Consider the following 20,929-nt stretch of genomic DNA (forward strand, 5'->3'; position numbering starts at 1 on the left):
CACAGCTTTGAGAGGAATGTTTACTGAATTCCTGGGCTGTGTTAGCACCTCTGTCATCCATCAGCAAGCTCAGTATCATCAAAGGGCACCTGTTAAGCATTCAAAGGCTTGAAGCCTAGGGTTGGATGCTGTCCATATTCCTATAAACATACTTCCCTGCCCTTGGAGAGCTTAAAATCTAAAGCAGACAACACTGCCTCAAACACTTTCACATGTATTAAAAAAAAATAGTGTATAAAAATTAGAACAGTGCTCAACACATGGAAAGCACTAAGCACTCACCATCATTATCATATAAACTAAGGAGTCACCATTTGGGAAAGGCAAAGCAAGCCAAAGATATGCAAATCTGGAAAACACACTCCAAGCATGAAACTAACTAGCGAATGGATTCGTATTCACAGAAGTGATGGCCCATGGTTGTTGGGACAAGGAGTGAGAAGGCTAATAGAAGAAGATGTCCAGCATTGGCCTTCAGAAGAGCCAAGTCCTGGAGACACCCATGATGTCACATATGTAACACCGGCACAAAGTGTAATATGATATACTACAAATACCATTCCTGTGGCAGTTTCCCTGATTCTGTCTAAACCTAGAGATGTTTTTCAGAACCACTGTGTGCTCCTCCCTGGTCCCTATAAGCATGACCATCACTTCTGTGTTGTGGAGGGAGATTCGGCCCTGAAATACAAATGCCTTCATAAAGGTGTGCAGAGTTTAATTTGTGATAGATGGGGGCAGGGGACCCCTGGTGTGGAGAGCTAGCAAAGAGAAATACTCAGCCAGGGAAAGCATCCTAGAGAAGGAGTGGGGAAAGGTTCTTGGAGAAGCTTGAGATAAAGGGTATTTTTGAAATTTAAAATAGCTGAGTCAAGATTGAAGAAAAATAAATGCAAAACTGGAGAACATTCTAAGCAGAACAACACCTGTGAGTGGGAAGAAGTAAAAGGCAGAGAGAATCTGGGCAGCTCTCTGATACCCCATCCAGCGGAGGTACTAAGGAGTTGCTGTTGAGATCTTGGCAACCACCATGGATCGACTTTGAACTGCTGAGGGGAGGCACTCTAACTCAACCTGAGCTGTTGAACAAGAAGTCCCTACACTGCAGGAATGTAGCGAAAGGGGCCAAGTCGAGAGAACATCTCTGCTGAAAGGAAGGACCAGGACCTGCTGGCCAGTAGGTATCACTGCAGCTTTTCGTGGACATTGAAAACACAATATTTACAGATGCCGGAGGTCTTTGCAGCCCCCCCAAAATCATATCTTGGACTTGCAGCCAGGGTTCCCCCAGCTACCCAGATGCAGGGGAACTTACATGGCACAGTGCCCCAAACCCTTTGTCAGCACCCATCCCTGGACTTCTATTCCCTACTGTTTATTGTTGTATTGTACTCTCCCAAGGGCTTAGTATAGTGGTCTGCACAGAGTAAGCACTCAATAAATACGATTGAATGAATGAATGAATAACCCATGGCCCCTCCTTTTCCCGAGCCATGCTTTGGTCAGATTTCCTTGTTGAAGATAAAATGTGTTCCTGCTGTCTGTTAGGACAAATGTTGCCAATGCTTTCTGACACCAACGATGCCCCTCCACCTGCACATATTTATTTTGAAAGTCTACAATCTGTCTGAGGGCACAGAAGAGCATGACTCCCCCTGCAACTCAAATCTGCTTTCCACTTGGCAGCCAACTGAAATCTAAACTTTCCTATTTAATTCTAGGAAAGCTGTGTTGAAATCATCTAACCCAGGTTTTACTTTCTCTACAAAATATGAAGGATTTCTTCTTTGGACTTTAAGAGTTTTGCTGATCCCAAGAAGAGTCTCTTTAGTTTTCCCATTAGACTGTAAGCTCTCCTAGGAAAAGGAATGTGTCTTTTTTGTATATTATCTGCTCCCATGAACCCAGGGCAGTGCTCTGGGCACAGCGGGTTCCAATAAATACTGATGTGATGATGATGATGATGTGAAGGAGCCAGGAAGGTAATTAATTAATGTTGATATTTGTTAAGTGCCTACTATGTGCAGAGCACTGTTCTAAGCACTGGGGTAGATACAGGGTAATCAGGTTGTCCCAAGTGGGGCTCACAGTCTTCACCCCATTTTACAGATGAGATAACTGAGGCACAGAGAAGTGAAGTGACTTACCCACAGTCACACAGCTGACAAGTGGCAGACCTGGGATTCGAACTCATGACCTCTGATTCCCAAGCCTGTGCTCTTTCCACTGAGCCACGTAAGTGCTCCTCGCTGAGCTTTTCCATCCTGAAGTACCCAATCCAGGACAAGCCATGACTGGGAGATGAAATGCCTGATGGTGAGATTAAAGAAGTCAATTTTATTACTGTCCATCCGTACAAATACTACATGCAGTCTCTTCTAAATGTTTTATATATGCCAAGTCTAGCACAGAGAGTATACATACTCCTGGCTCAAAGGGAAAATTTTCAAATTTCCATTTTAATTCCATAAAAACCCCCAAACCTTAAATTCTAGAAGCGATGTCTCCTTCCTCCCCTGCTTTCCTGCTAATTGGAATCGAATATTCAGTATCCTCACCACTTATTAGGAGGGGTCCCTGAATATCAAATGATTTTCATCAGCAAACATGGAAATGAAGATGATGAATCATAGGTGAATTTGTACATACGCAAATATGAAATGGGGCTGCAGAGGTGTTATGTGTGGGCTCATCGCACACCAGGCAGGAAGCGGAATCCCATCCTAAGAAACTTCAAGTGGCCATGCTCAAAAAGTATGACCCTTTGAGCAGATTGGGGTCATACCAAGCCATTGCACACATCTCGATTTTAATGACATCCCATAATAGCTTCTCCTGGGCTGGAGAACTATTGCTTCAGGGGCACACCCAGTGATGCTCCTGGAGAATGAGAAGCACAATAGTACAAAGCCCCCATCATTTTTCATTTTCCTGACTTGCCATTAAAGCCACAGCTGACACCATGCTCTTCATTATTATCCTTTCCTCTGTGAAAATATCATCTGTAGGAGTATGCTCCGCTTAGAGAGGTAGACTTTGATTAAGCTCGGAGGCTTTCTCTTTTCCATATTGTTTTCACAGCCTGGATTCATTCCGCTTGTCGTCAACAACGTGTTCACTTACATCCGCACGGCCCCCTTTCTTTTTTTATGGTATTCGTTATGCACTTTCTATATGTCAAGCACTGCTCTAAATGCTGGATAGATATGAGTTAATCAAGTGGACACAATTCCTATCCCTCATGGGGCTCGCAGTCTTATTAGGAAGGAGAACCCCCATTTTGCAGATGAGGAAACTGAGGCAGAGAGAAGCCCAGTGACTTGCCCAAGGTCACCCAGCAGACAAGTGGCAGAGCTGGGATTAGAATCTAGGTCCTCTGGCTTTGAGTTCTGTGCTTTATCCACTAACCTACACTGCTTCCCAGTTCTAGCTTGCCCTGCCTCACTGACAGGCTGGCCTCAGAGCCCCTGAGGAATAGCAAAAGCTGGAGAAAGATGGCAGTGCCATCAATCACTCAACCAATGGCAAGCATTACTGAGAGCTTTCTATGTGACAATCACTGTATTAAGCCCTTGGGAAAGTATGCTATTACAGAGTTGGTGGATGGGATCCCTGCCCACAAGGAGCTTAAGCAGCATGGCTCAGTGGAAAGACCCCGGGTTTGGGAGTCAGAGGTCATGGGTTTGAATCCCGACTCTGCCCCTTGTCAGCAGAGTGACTGTGGGCAAGTCACTTCACTTCTCTGTGCCTCAGTTCCCTCATCTGTAAAATGGGGATGAAGACTGTGAGCCTCGTGTGGGACAACCTTATTCCCCTGTATCTACCCCATCGCTTAGAACAGTGCTCTGCACGTAGTAAGCGCTTAACAAATACCAAAATTATTATTACAGCGGGAGACTGACATGGAAGAAGATTAGGTACAATGGAAATAGTCTTGTCTTATGCCACCGAGTCATCTTCGACCCATATAGAATATAAGAATATTTACATAAATTCTGTGGGTCTGGGATGAGTATCAAAGTGCTTAAGGGTACACAGCCCCACGATTATTCTTAGTTGAGGCAGAGAGGAGGAAGGAGAGGGAAAATAGAAGGGTTAAATCTGGGAAAATCTCTTGGAGGAGATATGGTTTTAGGAGGATTTTGAAGGTGGGGAGAGTGGTCGATTGTCAGATATAAAGCTGAAGGGAGCTCAAAGCCCTAGGGCGTATGTGGGCAAGAGGTCAGTGGTGGGATGGACGAGATCAAGGTACAGTGGATAGGTTGGTGTTAGAGGAGTGAAGTGGGCAGGCTGGGTTGTAGAAGGAGATCAGAAAGGTTAGGCGGAAGGGACTGAAATGATTGAGTGCTTTAAAGATGATGGTTGGGAGTTTATTTTTGGTTCAAAGGTGGATGGACAGCCACTGAAAATTTCTGAGTGGAGAGATATGGGCTGAATGGTTTTTCAGAAAAATGGTCTAGGTAGCAGACTGAAATATGGATTGGAGAGGGGAGAGACAAAATGCAGGATTTGATCCTAGGACTAATGGATTTGTGATATCGTCGCAACATGCTGTGTATGACGACTTTAGAGATGTCCCACTGGCTTTACTGATCTGTCCCCAATCCCCATGCCGAGTCCACCATAATACTCTCCAACCAAGTAGGGTCTGATGGCTTCAAGATCAGGGTATCAATCAGTGGTATTATTGAGCGCTAATTGTGTACAGAGCACTGTACTAAGCAGTCAGGAGAGTACAGTACAACAGAGTTGGTAGACGCTTTCCCCTACCCACAGGGAGCACCAGCCTAGAGGAGAGTTTAAAGTGGGTATGTCCAGGGCCTCGCTCCCAATAACAGTCAATCAGCAAATGACGAGGCTATTAACCCATTTAATCCCTGTGCTCGGGGATTTCTCAAGGCCCTTACTGGTGCAACTCAGCTTGGGTCGGTTTCCTTGCTGCCAAGGATTAGAGTTAGAGAAGCAGCATCACTTAGTGGATGCCTGGGAGTCACAAGGACTTGGGTTCTAATCCCAGATCTGCCATTTGTCTGCTGTGTGACCTTGGGCAAGTCACTTAACTTTTCTATGCCTCAGTTCCCTCATCTGTAAAATGGGGATTAAGACTGTGTCTCCAAGTGGGGCAGGGACTGCGACCAACCCAATTACCTTGTATCTACCCCAGCACTTAGTACAGTGCCTGACACATAGCAAGTGCTTAACAAATACCCCAATTTTATTACTATTATTATTGTTATTATTAGAAAAAGCAAGGAGAGATGGGTGAGGGGATGGGCCAACATACCCATTTATGTCCCTGCAGACGCAGGGGCTCTCCCCACTTCCTTACTTACCAGGGATCTTCTGAGCCAGGTTAACCAGAGCTTAGGTCCCTTGGCATTCCTCCCCACCATCCCTGGCAATGGAAAGGGAGGGAATTCTGTAGCAAGAGGGGGAAAACTTGCTCCATCTGGCCACACTTGCAGACAACATTTGATGGGAATGGGACTGTAATGGCAATGGCAGCCTGCATAGTCAAGGGTCTTACTATGAGGTGTCCTTGGGGATCTCTTTTAACCCAGGGACCCCAAGCCCTAAGCCCATGAGCTATTGCAAGAATCCAGCTCTGTTCCTGAGCCTATACTCCCTGGCCTTCAGACCTGATGAGAAAGAGATCTTATTCCTTGAAGGAAGGACAGGTTTTTGTTCTTTTTTACAGTCCCTGAGATATGGGAATTAAATTAACTGTATATAAAAACGAATGTGGCAGTGTTGTTCCTAAAGCACAAGTGACCTTCAGGCAAAGCTGAAATTAGAAGCTGTTTCTCCCTGGGACAGGGATGATCAAATGATTTAAATCTGCTCTGAAAGAGTGGTCACATAAGATGGAACCCTTTGTACCTACCTCAGGGAACGCCTTTCCTCCTGCCCTTATCCAACGCACATTGAAGATTTCTATTCTCTAACTGACATACCGTGCCAGCAACAAACCCATTTCATCCAGCTTACTTGGGGAAAATTTACCCGTTCTGCAAGCCAGTTATGCTTCACCTTGGAGCGGAAGAAGGCAGTCCAGACTGAGGGTGGACGACTCTACCTATAAGATAAAACGCTGCACCTGAAATTTACATCCCTCAAGAGGAAAACCCTTCTATGATTTTAATTCACCTTGGAGCGGAAGAAGGCAGTCCAGACTGAGGGTGGACGACTCTACCTATAAGATAAAACGCTGCACCTGAAATTTACATCCCTCAAGAGGAAAACCCTTCTATGATTTTAATTCAGTGGTGAGTTCTGGCATCGAGCAACCATCTAATTACCAGAGTTTTACATTTTTCAAATGGATGGGTAATTATCGTAGTCACTGATCAGTCCAAATTGTGACTAGCCCTGGACAACAACAACAAAAAAATAAGCCAGCAATAAGACAAGTTTAGGAAAAGAGTGGCTAAAGAATGATGGGGGAGGGGAGGACTGACCTTCCTCCTTTGGCTCAGGTGGATGCTCACATGTGCTTGGGAAACCTGAACTACCTGGGATTTTGGAGCTTCCATGGTAGCGTTCCAAGACAAAGCAAGCCCAAAGCACCGAAATTCAGGGTCTTCTAGAAATGGCAAGAGAAGATGGTGTTGGCGGGGGGAGAAAGTCAGTGAAAGAGAAGCAAGGAGCCCCAGTGCTTTGGCAGCACACCCTCCACCTGCTCTCCTCCACTTCTCCTTGTTTTGAGGATGATTGGAGTGTAAATGACTGCTTGCTCTCCCTGAGTTGTCTCCAGGCCCCTGATCACTGGGAGCCGTAATTACTATATTCCACCCCTATGGCACGTTGCAAACATGTGCTTCCTCTCTTTCAACATCTACTGCACCAGCCTTCAGTCTCTTTTCAGTCGAATGAGGTGTGGGAGGAAAACAAAGCACATAATAAACGCCTCGTGATTCAGAGCCATCGGTTTCTAGCCAGAGTTTAATCCAAAATAAGCTTAAAGCTCTCACAGCTCCCCCGCCACCCCACCGCCCCCTGCCCCACCAACCCTCTCGGGATGGAGATGACATTACATCCCTGCCTCAGCCTGCTGTGATGTATTCCCGCAGCCTGGCTGAAATCCAACTTGATGATCTTTTACCTACCACAGTGCTCAGAACATGATAAGAATTTACTGTGTACCACAATAATTATTATTGGGGAGTGCAGAATAATGAAGTGATGTTTCCTGCCTTCAAGGAGCTTACCCTCCAGATTTAACTGACTTTAAAACATCAGCCATTACTGCTCCACCAATCATCAATCAATCAATCTTATCCATCTGTGCTTACTATGTACAAAGGACTGTACTAATTGCTTGGGAAAGTAAAATACAACAGAATTTATAGACAAGTTCCAACCCTCAACGAGCTTCGATATTACCGGACTTGGCCAGGACCAATATTTTTATAATATGAAAAGTTCAGATAAATCTGAGCAAAATAACATTTAGCTCAGCTCTCTCCCCAACATCTCCAAGGTTCCCTTTAGGTAAACATACCCTCGAGTGCATCTGAGGAGAAAACAGTTTCTCCTCTGTTAATCTCCATCTGAGACAGGTCCTCACTGTAGATTAGTGTTGCCTGCTCCTACCCACCGACTCTTCCATTCCTTCCCCTCAACCCCCAGGAGGTAGTTTTTTTAAACTCCATTGAGGAATGATGAAGGGAAAGTGGAAAGCAAATATCTTATCACCATTTTACAGCTGAGGAAACAGGCGTGATGAGGATAAGTGAATTGCCCAAGGTCACAGAGCAGGCCAGGGCTGGGAATAGATCCAGATCTCCTTCCTCCCAGTCCCACACTCTTACCAGTAGGCCACACTGCCTCCCTTCACACACTCCTTTACAACACTCCAAGAGCTGAGTTTCACAGTGTCCATTTCACAGATGGGGAAAGCACTGTGCTGCACCTTACCTGCCATATCACAAAATCTATGCACCCCAATTTCCTGAGCTTCATCTGAACTTCCCACCTTCCCCAACCCAAGTGGAATCTATTGGACAGTCACAATGGCTCCTCTCACCAGGACTCAATTAGCTACAATTCCAGGGGCAAGGAGGAGTTGGGGAAGGAATGAGAAAAGGTACACACATTTCAAACGGGCCTTGTTCCCACCAGTATGTGAGCACAAAGCTCTGGCAATCCTTCCGAACTGCATTACCTGGTATTGCTTGGGATTTTTTTCCCCTGATACTTAAGGTTCTTCCCTTTAATCTGGCCTGAACCCCTGCAAATATTTCCTCCCCAGCCCATAAGTGGCCATCCTGTATAATGCAATAGAATCAAGCAAGCAATTGGGTTTTTTAAAGACAATATTTACTCTCTGTCTCAAATTTTCAAGTCCTATTCTGACCCATGAGTGATGTGTTGGTAGCCATAGCAGTGCATTTGAACAATGTTAAATATTTGTGAAAGAGAAAAGAAGATAGGGTAATGGAATAAAAATTGGGCCACAGTTTGAGTGAGAAGGATTGAAATTAAACATTTGAATAAGGAAAAGAAAAAGTTTCAGGGGGCCAGTGCTTAATACTTCTGCCCTAATCTACTTATAACTCTTGTTGGCTTCAGTGATTATTTCATGGGGATTTCCCCAAGGTCCAAAGAAACGTGTCCAATTTCAACAAATTAAATTGCTCGCTGAACCTTCTAACCTTCCTCCAAGACCCCGTGCTACTTTCCATCTACAAGCTGGGACCTCTGTACCTTTCCAGAGTGCAATTTACCCCTGTGCTTCTCCTCCTGCCTTCCATAATCCCTTCCCACCACAAATCTTGCCACAAGAAGCAGGGTGGCCTAGTGAGAGGCAGTATGGCCTAATGGATAGAACACTGGCCAGGGAATCAGAAGGACCTGGGTTCTAAATCCAGCTCTGCTACCAGTCTGCTCTATGACCTTGGGCAAGTCACTCAATTTCTCTGTGCCTCAGTTGCCTCATCTGTAAAATTGGGATTAAGACTGTGAGCCTCATGAGGGATAAGGATTGTGTCCAACCTGATTATCTTGTATCTGCCACAGAGTTTAGTAAAGTGCCTGGAATTAAAAAAAAAATCCCAAATCAGATTTAGAACATGGTTTTTATAGGAGTGACTAAAGGCAACTTCCTAAATTGGCTAAACTTTTTCAAACTACAGTGCTTTCAGAGGTTAAGACCGAGGCTCATCTGCAAGTGCTCTTAGCTGAACATTCACTGGTCCCCAAGCAAAAAGCAAGGCAAGGATTGCCTAGCTAATCATAGATCATGTCTATATTTCAGCCAGACCCCTTTTCCTAAAATAACTGAATGGCAAAGAAGGTGGAAGGGCCCGCACGTGCCAATACCATTTTGGCCCATTTGGGCTGTGGAAGAGAGTTGCAAAAAGATTATCAGATAGCAGGTAATCTCATCTCTGCAAGTGGTTCTTTGCCCTGGATTTTTACTTCCATCTATACCTGCTTGGAATACCGGGCTCATGGATTTCCTGCTCCAGTTACCTGTGGGGGTTAGGGAGATTGGAAAAGGAGACTTAGAGAAATGGTGTTCAACAGGGCACTGATACTGCAAAGATCCAGAGCAAGAAAAAGGAAGTCTGAAAGACAGAGGAAAGCAATCAATCAGTGGTTTTTACTCAGCACTTTTCTGTGTGCAGAGCATTGTACTAAGCACTTGGAAGAAGTCAGTACAACAGGACTGGTAGACATGTTCCCTGCCCACAAGGAATTTACAGTCCAGAGTCTAAAGAAGGAGACATTATTATCGTTATTATTGTATTTGATTAAGAACTTACTATGTGTCAAGTACTGTTCTAAGCGCTGGTGTAGATTTAAGTTAATCAGTTCAGACACAGTCCCTGTATCACATGGTGCTCACAGTCTAAGTAGGAGGGAGGACATATATTTAATCCCCACTTTATAGTTGAGGAAACTGAGGCACAGAGAAGTTGATGGATTTACCCAAGGTCTCACAGCAAGCATTTGGCAGAGCTAGGAATTAGAACCCAGATCTTCTGATTCCCACATCCATGCTCTTTTTACTAGGCCTTGCTCCATAAAACAAATTGCAGGTTTGTGCATAAGTGCTGTGAAACTGAGAATGAAATGAATATCAAGTACTCAAAGGGTATAGAACCAAGTGTATAGGCAATGAAGAAGGGTGAGGAAGTAGGGGAAATTAGGGCTTAATTAAGGAAGGCCTCTTGGAGGAGATGTGAGTTTAATAAGGCTTTGAAGGTGAGGAGAGTGGTGGTCCGTCCTAGATGGAGGAGGAGGAAGGTCCAGATGAAGGGGGAGGATGGGGGAACAGTGAGTAGGTTGGCATTAGAGGACCAAAGCTTGTGGGCTGGATTGTAGTACGAAATCAGTGAGGAGGAGGTGAGCTACCTGAGTGGTTTGCAGCTGATGGTAAAAAGTTTCTGTTTGATGCAGAGGTGGATGGGGCAATAGAGAAACTATTGCCAGCAGAAGTCATAATGATAACTTGTTTTTTGGTAGAAAGTCTTTAGTTTCCCTAAGTGCTTTCACATCAATCATCTCATTTTTGCTCACAATCTTCTCATAAGAAGAAATTACCCCCATTTTAGAGAGGAGGAAAGTGAAGCACATAGAAGTCATATGAGTTGCCCAAGATCACACAGCAAGCCAGTGATAGAGTCAGGAGTAGAACCCAGGCCTCCTGGCTCCCAGGCCCAAGTTCCTTCTTTGAGAGAATGCTGCCTCCAGAACAGAAATCAAGCTTTCCCAGATGTGCTGCTCTTTTTTTTTTTTTGGAGGGGGGGTATAAATGGCAGATGTGGTCCCCATTAAACTGCTCCTTCATTCCTCCCCACCACTCTTACTACTCAAAGCTCTTTATAAGCTTTTTTTTAACAAACTTGGTGGTTTTTTAAAAAAATTGCTGACAATCCGGAGCTGAAGAAGCCATTAGCACAACTAGCCCTGAGGGTTCACATAATTGTGGATTTGTTTTCCTTGAGCCTCTGTAAACAATGAGTCTGCCAATCCACTTTCCTCAGGTAGCAGTCTTTTTCTGGTCCAGAGCGGCAGGTCTCCTTCTCTCTCCTGCCAGAAAGTTTCCCTAGGGCTGCTTCAATGGCCCATCACCATCTGCCATTAACTCCATCAATGGTTCCCTAGGCCTGCCCGGAATCAGTCCTAGAGCAACAGTCTAGTTCCATCTGCTCCTTTCTTTGTCCCCACAGGACAAGTAGGTATATGTAGGCAGCAAGCAGCCTTGGCCATCCAAGAATTCTTTGACCCTTTTGAGAGGTGGGCTTTGAACTAGACCTAATTATACACCTTCCTGCCAAATGTCTTTACCAACTGTAATTGGCTCCAGTAGAAGGCCTGTACATTCCTGTGAAAATAGAACTAATAAATGCCGGGGCAGCTGAGTTTAATAATGCAGCAACTGCCCTTGTGCTTTTCTGGGAAAATGGTGATTTGCCTTAACTACTCTATTCTGTGCCTGTCTAGCCCAATCTTTTCTCTAATCCCTCAAACAAGGGCAATAACATGCCACTTTTCCAAAGCACCTGCCCTTCAGGAGTTCCTTTCTTGACTTCTCCCCCTTCCCCTCAGGCTTTGTTTAGATTAACCCTGAGTTTTCCATTATTCTTTATTTGGACATCTAAAATTAGACCCCATAGGTGGTTTTGTTAACCCCCTAAGCCATATCAACCCAAGGGCCACCTCAAGCTCTTGTACATATGTTCATGTATTTATTCCCTCCTTCAGCATTTATGTACATATGTATATCAAAATACCATTGGTTGACTGATCAATTGTATAGTCTACCAATTTATTCTAATTATCCCATGTGTAAATACTTTTATGTCTGTCTCCCCTATAAGAGCATAAGCACTAAATGGGGCAACTGGGATTGGGGTAGGGGGTAGTGGGGGAAGGGATGATTCCATACTGTTAATGATGTCTTTCTGCCATAACCATTGGTCGTCCAACACAACAAAAGGGCCTCCAATTTCGGTAATCCAGGGGGAATGGAAACTAACAACAGTGATGATAATTGGGGTATTTGTTAAGCACATGGCATGTGCCAAGCACTGTGCTAAGTGCTTGAGAAGCAGCTTGGCCTAGTGGAAAGAATACAGGCCTGGGAGCCAGAGAATCTGAGTTCTCATCCTGGCCCTGCCAATTTCCTGCTGTGACCTTGGGCAAGTCACTTAAGTTTCTCCATGCCTCCATTTCCTAATCTATAAAATGGGGATTCAATACCTATTCTCCCTCCTACTTAGACTATGAGCCCCATGTTTGAGAGGGACTGTGTCCACTGTGATTAACTTGTAACTACTGCAGCACTTAGAACAGTGCTTGATACACAGTAATCACTTCAATACTATTTTATTGGTAGTACTATTAGAGCCTTTGTCTTGAGCTGTTGTCATCTCTGACCCATAGAGACACCATGGAAACATCTCTCCCAAAACACCCCAACTCCATCTGCAACCGTTCTGGTAGTGTAACTATAGTTTTCTTGATAAAAAATACAGAAGTGGTTTACCATTGCCTCCTTCCTTGTAGTAAACATGAGTCTCCATCCTCAGCTCTCTTCCAGGCTGCTGCTGCCCAGGACAATTGAGTTTTGACTTTTAGCAGATTGCCTTCCACTCACTAGTCATTGCCCAAACTAGGAATGGAATGGATAAGCCCCTGCTTGATTCTCCCTCCCATAGTCCCATGGGACTATGGGAGGCCTCCCATGCCCTCCCATGCCTCCCATGCCCTCCCTCCTCGCCTCCGCCAAACTAATTCTCTTCCCCTCTTCAAAACCCTACTTAAAACTCACCTCCTCCAAGAGGCCTTCCCAGACTGAGCTCCCCTTCTCCCTCTACTCCCTCTACCGCCCCCCCTTCACCTCTCCGCAGCTTAACCCTCTTTTCCCTCCATTTCCCTCTGCTCCTCCCCCTCTCCCTTCCCATCCCCTCAGCACTGTACTCGTCTGCTCAACTGTTTATATTTTCATTACCCTATTTATTTTGTTAATGAAATGTACATCACCTTGATTCTATTTAGTTGCCATTGTTTTTACGAGATGTTCTTCCCCTTGACTCTGTTTATTGCCATTGTTCTTGTCTGCCCGTCTCCCCCGATTAGACTGTAAGCCCGTCAAAGGGCAGGGACTGTCTCTATCTGTTGCCGACTTGTTCATTCCAAGCGCTTAGTACAGTGCTCTGCACATAGTAAGCGCTCAATAAATACTATTGAATGAATGAATGAGTAGTCGGGATTGGTAGAGTCCTGGAAACTCTCCAGCTGTGACCCTGAGAGAAAATTATTATTATTAGAGTAGATAGAGGATAATCAGATGGGACCCAGTCCATTCTGATGTCCACAAAGGGATCTTTTGGAAACAAGCTTCAACTCCATGGTAAAATTAGTTCCATCTCGAGGGCTCCAGCCCAACACTTCAAACCGCCAGAGTGATTGCTTCTGACTCCACAGATATACTCCTCACAAAGTCAACTGCCCTTTTGTTTACAAGAGCAAAATCTACTTTCTGAGGTTTGATTATTTTGGATGCTAAATTAAGCACAGAGCTAAGTTTGGGGGCAATTCTCCAAAGGTGAGATGTTTGCTCTCCTCCTCTGCTCCCAGATGGATTGCCTGCTCTCTGAACACCACGCTGCTCAGAAATAAACAGCCATTGCATTCCCTGGAGAGAAAACCAAGTATACTTGCTTGCCATAGAGCTAGGCTAACCCCTTATGGGGATAGGCCAGAGTGATGATGGGGAGATTAAAAAATTCTGCCAGCCTTTCAGGAAATGGCTCTGCTCCTTTAACAAGCACAAAAGTCCCAAGGTGACCTGATGAAGATTGCAAAGGGACAGCTAGGAAATGCCTTTTTTGCCTAAAAAGAAAGGAAGTCAAGTATTTCTAGTTTTACGCTCCACCTGATTCCCCTGCTCATTGATTCCCCACTGCTGAAGAGAAAAACTTTTGACTTTTAATGCTGGGCGCAACAATCCTGCAGAACCAAAGGCTCCTGACATGCAGAAGAAATCCCAAGTGTTACCTTGTCACTCCCAGGGGAGTGGGAAGAGACAGTCCCCCCATGGATGAGCAGGCTCCAGTGATGAAGGATGGATCACTTGCAATAATTCTCCTTCGCTTCAGGTTGCCAGGCCTCCCCTTCACAATGGAGAGTGGAAATTAAACAAAGGAACTTGCAACTCCAGGTGCCGGGAGTTCTTTACACCCAGCAAAGGGGATTCTGACCTATCTACAACAGAAGGAAGTAAGGTGATCCTTGTGGTCCCTAAAAACCATCTTAAATGTCCTTCACAAGTCAGCTGGGGCCTTCTCTCAAAGTGCATCCATTTTGTCTTTGCAAATGCTTTAAACTCATTATGGCTTGGGGTTTATGCTGTAGCTGATGCACGTTGGCTCTTAGTTCTCGGTGCTTAAAGCCCCTCTGAGTCCTACATTGTTCTCCACCAACCTCCAGGAGGGTCTTAAGACCAGACCCAGCCAGCTGTCTTGAGTCTATATCGAGTGAGATTGTTCCAGGTTTGCCTTGTTTTTTGAACAAGAAACATTCCTATGCCTCACTCATTGAGCAGTGCTTAGAAATAGGATCCAAACCCATTAGAGAATTCACTGCTTCATCTTTCGAACCTTTTGTAAATCTGCCTTCTCGTGTATCAACTCTAGGGAGAAACGGTGCTAATTAGGACAGGGATTGGACTACTGTCTCTCTAGACTACTATAAAATGGACTTTATTCATTGACAACGCAGGGGCTCAGCAGTTTGATATCCCTACCAAACAGCCCAGTCAGTGCATTTCCTCCCAAAGCAATCGTGTGGTTGCTGGACTATGACATTTTAAAAGCAGCTATTCATTTCTTTTTATTAATAGGTCGAAACAGCTTTAGTTGAATGGAGAAGCAGTGTGGCTTAGGAGAAGGAGAAGGAGCATGGGCCTCAGAGTTTGAGGACATGGGATCTAATCCCGGCTCCACCAGGTAGCTGCTGTGTGACCTTGGACAAGTCACAACTTCTAGATGCCTCCTTTTCTTCAACTGCAAAATGGGGATTCAATCTATTCAATACCCGTTCTCCCTCCCATTTACGCTGTGAGTCCCGTGTGGGACATGATTATCTTGTTCCTACCTCAGCACTTAGTACAGTGCTTGGCACACAGTAAGCGCTTCACAAATAGTGCAATTTTTATTATTTCAGGGGCACTTTAAAATCCAAACACTCAAAATTTAGTTGCCATTAAGATTGTAATCTTGGGGATCGTAGTAGAGGGTTTGGTTTGGGGGCTGGTCAGGCAGTGCACTCTACCAAGGGAAAGGATTTCAATTTTAAATGGAAGGGTGTTAATTTTCCATTTATTTTTAGGGTTTCTCCAAACACTCCTGTGTTGACCTAGGTGAAGTAGTATCAAAATTAAATTACTCTTTGGATTTTTACTGCTCCAATCCAAGAAAATGTATCTGCTGCCCTCTCAACCACATTCTGGCTCTGGCCTGAAATGCCCTCCCTCTTCATATCCCCCAGGACGATCACTCTCCCAACCTTCAAAGCTTTACAAGCATACCTCCTCCAAGAGGCCCTCCATGATTAAGTCCTCATTTCCTCTTCTTCCACTCATTTCTTTATCACCCTTGTACTTGGATTTGCACCCTTTATTCACTCTTTCCTCGACCCCACAGCACTTATGTATCCGTAATTCATTTATTAATCAATCAGTTGTCCATCCAAATTTCCTCTCCAAATTGCTATCACGTTGATCCAAACACTATCCTATCCCCCCTTGATTACTGCTTCGACCTCTTTGCTGACCTCCCTGCCTCCTGTCTCTCCCCACTTCAGTACAGACTTCATTCTGCTGCCGAAACCATTCAGTCCATGTTCCCCCACTCCTCAAGAACCTCCAGTGGTCACCCATCCGCCTCCTCAACAAACAGAAACTCCTTACCACAGACTTTAAAGCACCCAATCACCTTTCCCCCTCCTATCTCACTACCTTGATTTCCTACTACCACCCAGGCCACACTAACACCAACCTACTTACGGTATCTCAATTTCATCTATCTCACCAGGGACCCCTCACCCCTTTTCTCCTCTGGCCTGGAACACTTGTCCTCTAATATAAAAGACTATAACTCTTCCCACCTTCAAAGCCTTGTTAAAGGCACATCTCCTCCAAGAGGCCTTCCCCAACTAAGCCCTTGTGTCCTCTTCTCCCACCCACTTCTTTGTTGCCCTTGCACTTGGATTAGCATCCTTTATTCACCCCTCCCTCAGCCCCACAGCACTTATGTACATATCCAAAATTTATTTATTTATATTAATGTCTGTCTCCCACTATAGACTCTAAGCTTGTTGTGGGCAGGGAATATGTCTACCAACTCTGTTATATTGCATTCTCCCACGTGCTGAGTATAGTGCTCTGCACACAGTAAGCACTCAATAAATTCAATTGATTGATTGCTAGTCCTACTTTTAAATTAGGAAAAAATAAACACTATAAAGAGTTAACTATTTGCACAGGAAAATAGACATAACAAATTCAAGGACATTTTATATTTTACCATCTGACATTGATTCAGAAACTCTTTCCACACAAAAATGGACTCTGCAATAATGTCTGTAATTTCTTTTAGTGCCTACTTCACTGGCTATATTATCAGCTCCTTGAAGGCAGGGTCAAGTCTACTTACGTTATTGTACCTTCCCAAAAGTTTAGCTCAGTGCTCAGTATACAATATATGCTTAATAAAAACCACTGAGTGACAAAGCACAGTATTTTGAAAATTCCAGAAAATGAGTTTAACACTTAGAATTTAGTAGTACTTGTGTAAATTCCTCACTGGTTTCCATTTACAAAACACTTTTCCTAGTAAGCTCTCTAAGAATTTCAGGAGTGTTATCCTCTCACTCTTCCCCAGTAACCCTGAGAGAGAGAAATACATTTCTAGTAAACGAAATGGGATAAAAAGTGATTAAATTTGGTGGCAAAATGGATTCTTGCCAAAGAATTTTAATCCAACTAACCAAATGAAATCAGTCTTGAACCCGTAAGAGGTCTTGATTTTGTGGACTATAAAAATAAGTTGCTAAGGGAAAATATCAAGAACCTTGTCCCTGCTGGGTCTGAAACGTCAAACCTTAAAAATAATCAAGGTTAAATAAAATTTACTTTTCAGTGCCACATGGCCAACAGCTCTGGGGCACCTTAATGGAATTAAATAAAGAAAATTACAGAACCAAGAAGTTCCGCAGGTTGCAAATTAAAGCCAAAAAATCCCCAGAGGTAAAATTAATCAAAGAACCTGCCATACCTACCTCTCAGCCATAAGGTAGAATGACAGAGATAATGAAAGCCACCCATAGTTTTCATTCTTTAGAGAAATGCCTCTGCTTCACAATCACCGTCAATGTACACATCCTTAGCAATTCTTAAAGCCATACATTTTCCTAAAAATTTAAAAATGGGTTGGTCAAGTAAATTGGTAGGGGGTGGGGGGGGGCAACCAATTTTGCGGGGTAGTAAAAGCTGCATGTCAGTCTGTCAGGAAGGCAGACAGGTGGCAGGACAAGTGGATCAATATTCCAAAAAGCTACACTTGTCCACCTTTACCAATTTATTCATCTATATGCTTACTACACGTATTAAGTACCCCCTTGGGCCAAGCACTGCATTACATGCAGGGAAAATGGACCCAGATAATAATTCAGAAAGGGTCCCTGACCCTCAGGGTCTTTCAGTTAAGAGGGGGTGTAGAACTCAGAGAAAAACGAATAAGGAGATACCTAGCATAATAATTAACATAAAAATGTGGGCAGGGAACATGTCTACCAATTCTGTTATACTATACTCTCCCAAGTGCTTAGTACAGTGCTCTACACATAGTAAGCACTCAATAAATACCATTGATTGATTGATTGAACCATGTATTAACATCAATAGCAGTGAGTCACAGAACATGAGACTGACCCCAGGCTACATTATGGGAGTCTTTGGAAAACAAAGACCATATTTCCACATCATTGGGGTACTGTTGAGTAAATGACTACTTCACAGGATCCTGGATGCTTACTGCAGCTTTCCAAAGAACCTGACTGACCCCCTAGGAAAGGCTTAGGGTCTGAAAGGAATGGCACTTGAAGGAACACAGGGGTTGCTTTGCTCTTTTGCTAAATTTGTTTTTTTAAAAAAAGCATTTGCCCATCAATGCTTACCCAAAATACAGGGCTTTGAAAAATGATAATGCTAACTTGAAGATCAGAGTTAAACAAATACAGAATATATACTTTGTACATCCTTAAAGATGGGGAATCCAGTAAAGCATCAACAGTGGAAATCCAATGATGAGTTTACTTGTCTTGTGCTGTCGAGTCATCTCAGACCCAACGCGACGCTATGGACACATCTCTCCCAGAGCGCCCCATCTCCACCTGCAATCATTCTGGTAGTGGATCAAATAGAGTTTTCTCAGTAAAATATGGAAGTGGTTTACCATTGTCATCTTCAGTGCAGTAAACTTCAATCTCCGCCCTCGGCTCTCTCTGATGCTGCTGCTGCCCAGTACAGGTGAGTTTTGATTTGTAGCATATTGCCTTCCACTCTCTAACCACTGCCCAAGCTAGGAATGGAATGGAATGGAATGAGTATGCCTCTGCTTGAGTCTCCCCCGCATAGTCGAGACTGGTAGAGTACTGAAAACTCTCCAAGTGCAATCCTGAAAGGGGGAATGGTGAGCTAGTCTAGAGGAAAGAGCATGGGGCTGGGAGTCAGAGGCTCTGGGTTCTAATCCCACTCTGCCACTTATCTGCTGTGTGACCTTGAGCAAGTCACTTCAATGACCTCAGTTTCCTCATCTGTAAAATGGGGATTAACTACTATTCCCTCCTAGATTGTAAACCCATGCAGGACAGGGACTATGCCCAATCTGATTATCTTGCATACATCCCAGGCTTAGAGCAGTGCTTTGCACATAGTAAGCGCTTACCAGGTACCATAATTATTATTATTGGGCTGCAAGCAATAGAACTCCTGACGCTGACCTGGAGCAGACCATCTCTTTATTGCAGTTTTGATTTCTAAAGTTAACATCCCAGAATGGATTGGCAGCTCAAGTGCACTTCTTTTAACTGCTGCGAGGGCAGGATCTCAAAGAACTTCAGATTATCTTCTCTGGGGGGCACAGAGAGAGTAAGGTGACAGATAAACTCTCAGTTATCTCTGGGAGGAAGTAAGGAACCCAACCCTTTTGTTTTACTCTCAAAACCCTGGCTACTCCTGCAAGCAACCCTTTAGGTTGCTCTACAAAGTAGAAAACCCTCTTGGGAAGTACCAGAGCCTCCGGCCCACAAATCTTAGAGCAAAGGCAGCTGTGTCATTAGTACTTAGATGGGCAGCTGATGGTAACAAAACATTCAAATAGAATCCAGATTAGCCAAGCAGGAGAGCTAAGGCCAACTCCTACAGACAGAAGTCCAGGACTGGCTCCCAGAACCAAAGCAGTGGCCAGCTTCCACTCCCAGTATGGTCATTTCCCCTGTCTTTTACTCATTTACTCATGATGTCCCAACTCAAACTCGTGTCATCCTTGATAATGCCATCCCTTCCCCTCTTGGAAGCCTGACCCTCTCAGCCTGACAATAATAATAATGATGGCATTTGTTAAGGGCTTGCTATGTGTCAAGTAGATTCATTCGTTTGTTCAATCAAATTTATTGAGCACCAACTGTGTGCAGAGCACTGTATTAAGCACTTGGGAAATACAAGAAGAAATAGTGACATTCCCTGCCGACAACAAGCTTAGAGTCTAGAGCGGGGGAGAATTCAAGCTAATCAGCTTGGACACAGTCCTTTCCTCACATGGGGCTCGCAGTCTTAATCCCCCTTTTATAAATGAGGTAACTGAGGCACAGAGAAGTTTAGCAACTTGCCCAAATGACCTGCCCAAGGTCACACAGCAGACAAGTGACGGAGCCGGTATTAGAAGCCAGGCCCTTCTGATTCCCAGGCCCTTGCTATGTTCACTAGTCCATGCTGCTTCAAGACCAAGAGACAGTAATAGCTTGCCTGTTTGGCCATGTGGAGAAGTCCAGGGCAATGTGAAACAAAGGGTTATCTGGTCACACTGATCCCAGGCTGGGACAAGGAAGGAACAAAGTGAATTGGGGAGGAAGAGGAATCTAGTTTTCCAGTCTCTGTGAACCTGAGATTAAAGTCACAGAAGCCAATGGCAAATTAAGTTCCTGAACGTATAACATTATTTCACATAGATGTTTTTGTGGACGTAAAGTCAGCCCTGTGATATAGCCTGAAGTAGCTCAGGAAAACACTACTTGTGTAGTCTCTTTGAGCCAGGGAGGCATTAAATTTACCAGACAGGCCCAGTAATAGAACAAATTCAGCCACGTGATAACACAGTACTTTAGCCAAATGGCCTGTATTTCAACATATTAATATCAAGAAGCAAAGAATAATATTTATCCTTATGGGTAAGTAATGTTTCAAAATGCTTCAGTGCCTCCTATCTAAAGCTTCTGTTATGAAGCTAATCTTCTATATGATTAATCATCAGGTAAGTCTTTGATTGCTGCTGTATCTCAGCAGCCTTTTCTGTGTAGATTTTGGCAGGTCTTTCATAGTCCCGTTCAGTTTTTTTTTACTATGAAGGAGCTTCAAAAGGATTATTTGATGAAGCTTCCCCAGCTGAAACACATTTATATTTCACTCTTTAATTTGGATTCCAAAATTCACCATGCAGGAGCCTAATTGTATGTTCTGTTCAGCTTCTAGCCAACTAATAACACACAGTAAAAAGCAAAGTAATAATAATAGTTGGCCCAAAATCAGCATCCTGTCCAGAAAACACTAGGCTTTTCTAGGATCTTGGTGGCCTCTATCCCAAGTAAATCAAGCAAATGAAATGAGTTAACTCCAATGCTCATAATCTCCACCAATCCT

Source organism: Ornithorhynchus anatinus, chromosome 2, assembly GCF_004115215.2.
Source record: "Ornithorhynchus anatinus isolate Pmale09 chromosome 2, mOrnAna1.pri.v4, whole genome shotgun sequence".
In the NCBI taxonomy this organism is placed as follows: domain Eukaryota; kingdom Metazoa; phylum Chordata; class Mammalia; order Monotremata; family Ornithorhynchidae; genus Ornithorhynchus; species Ornithorhynchus anatinus.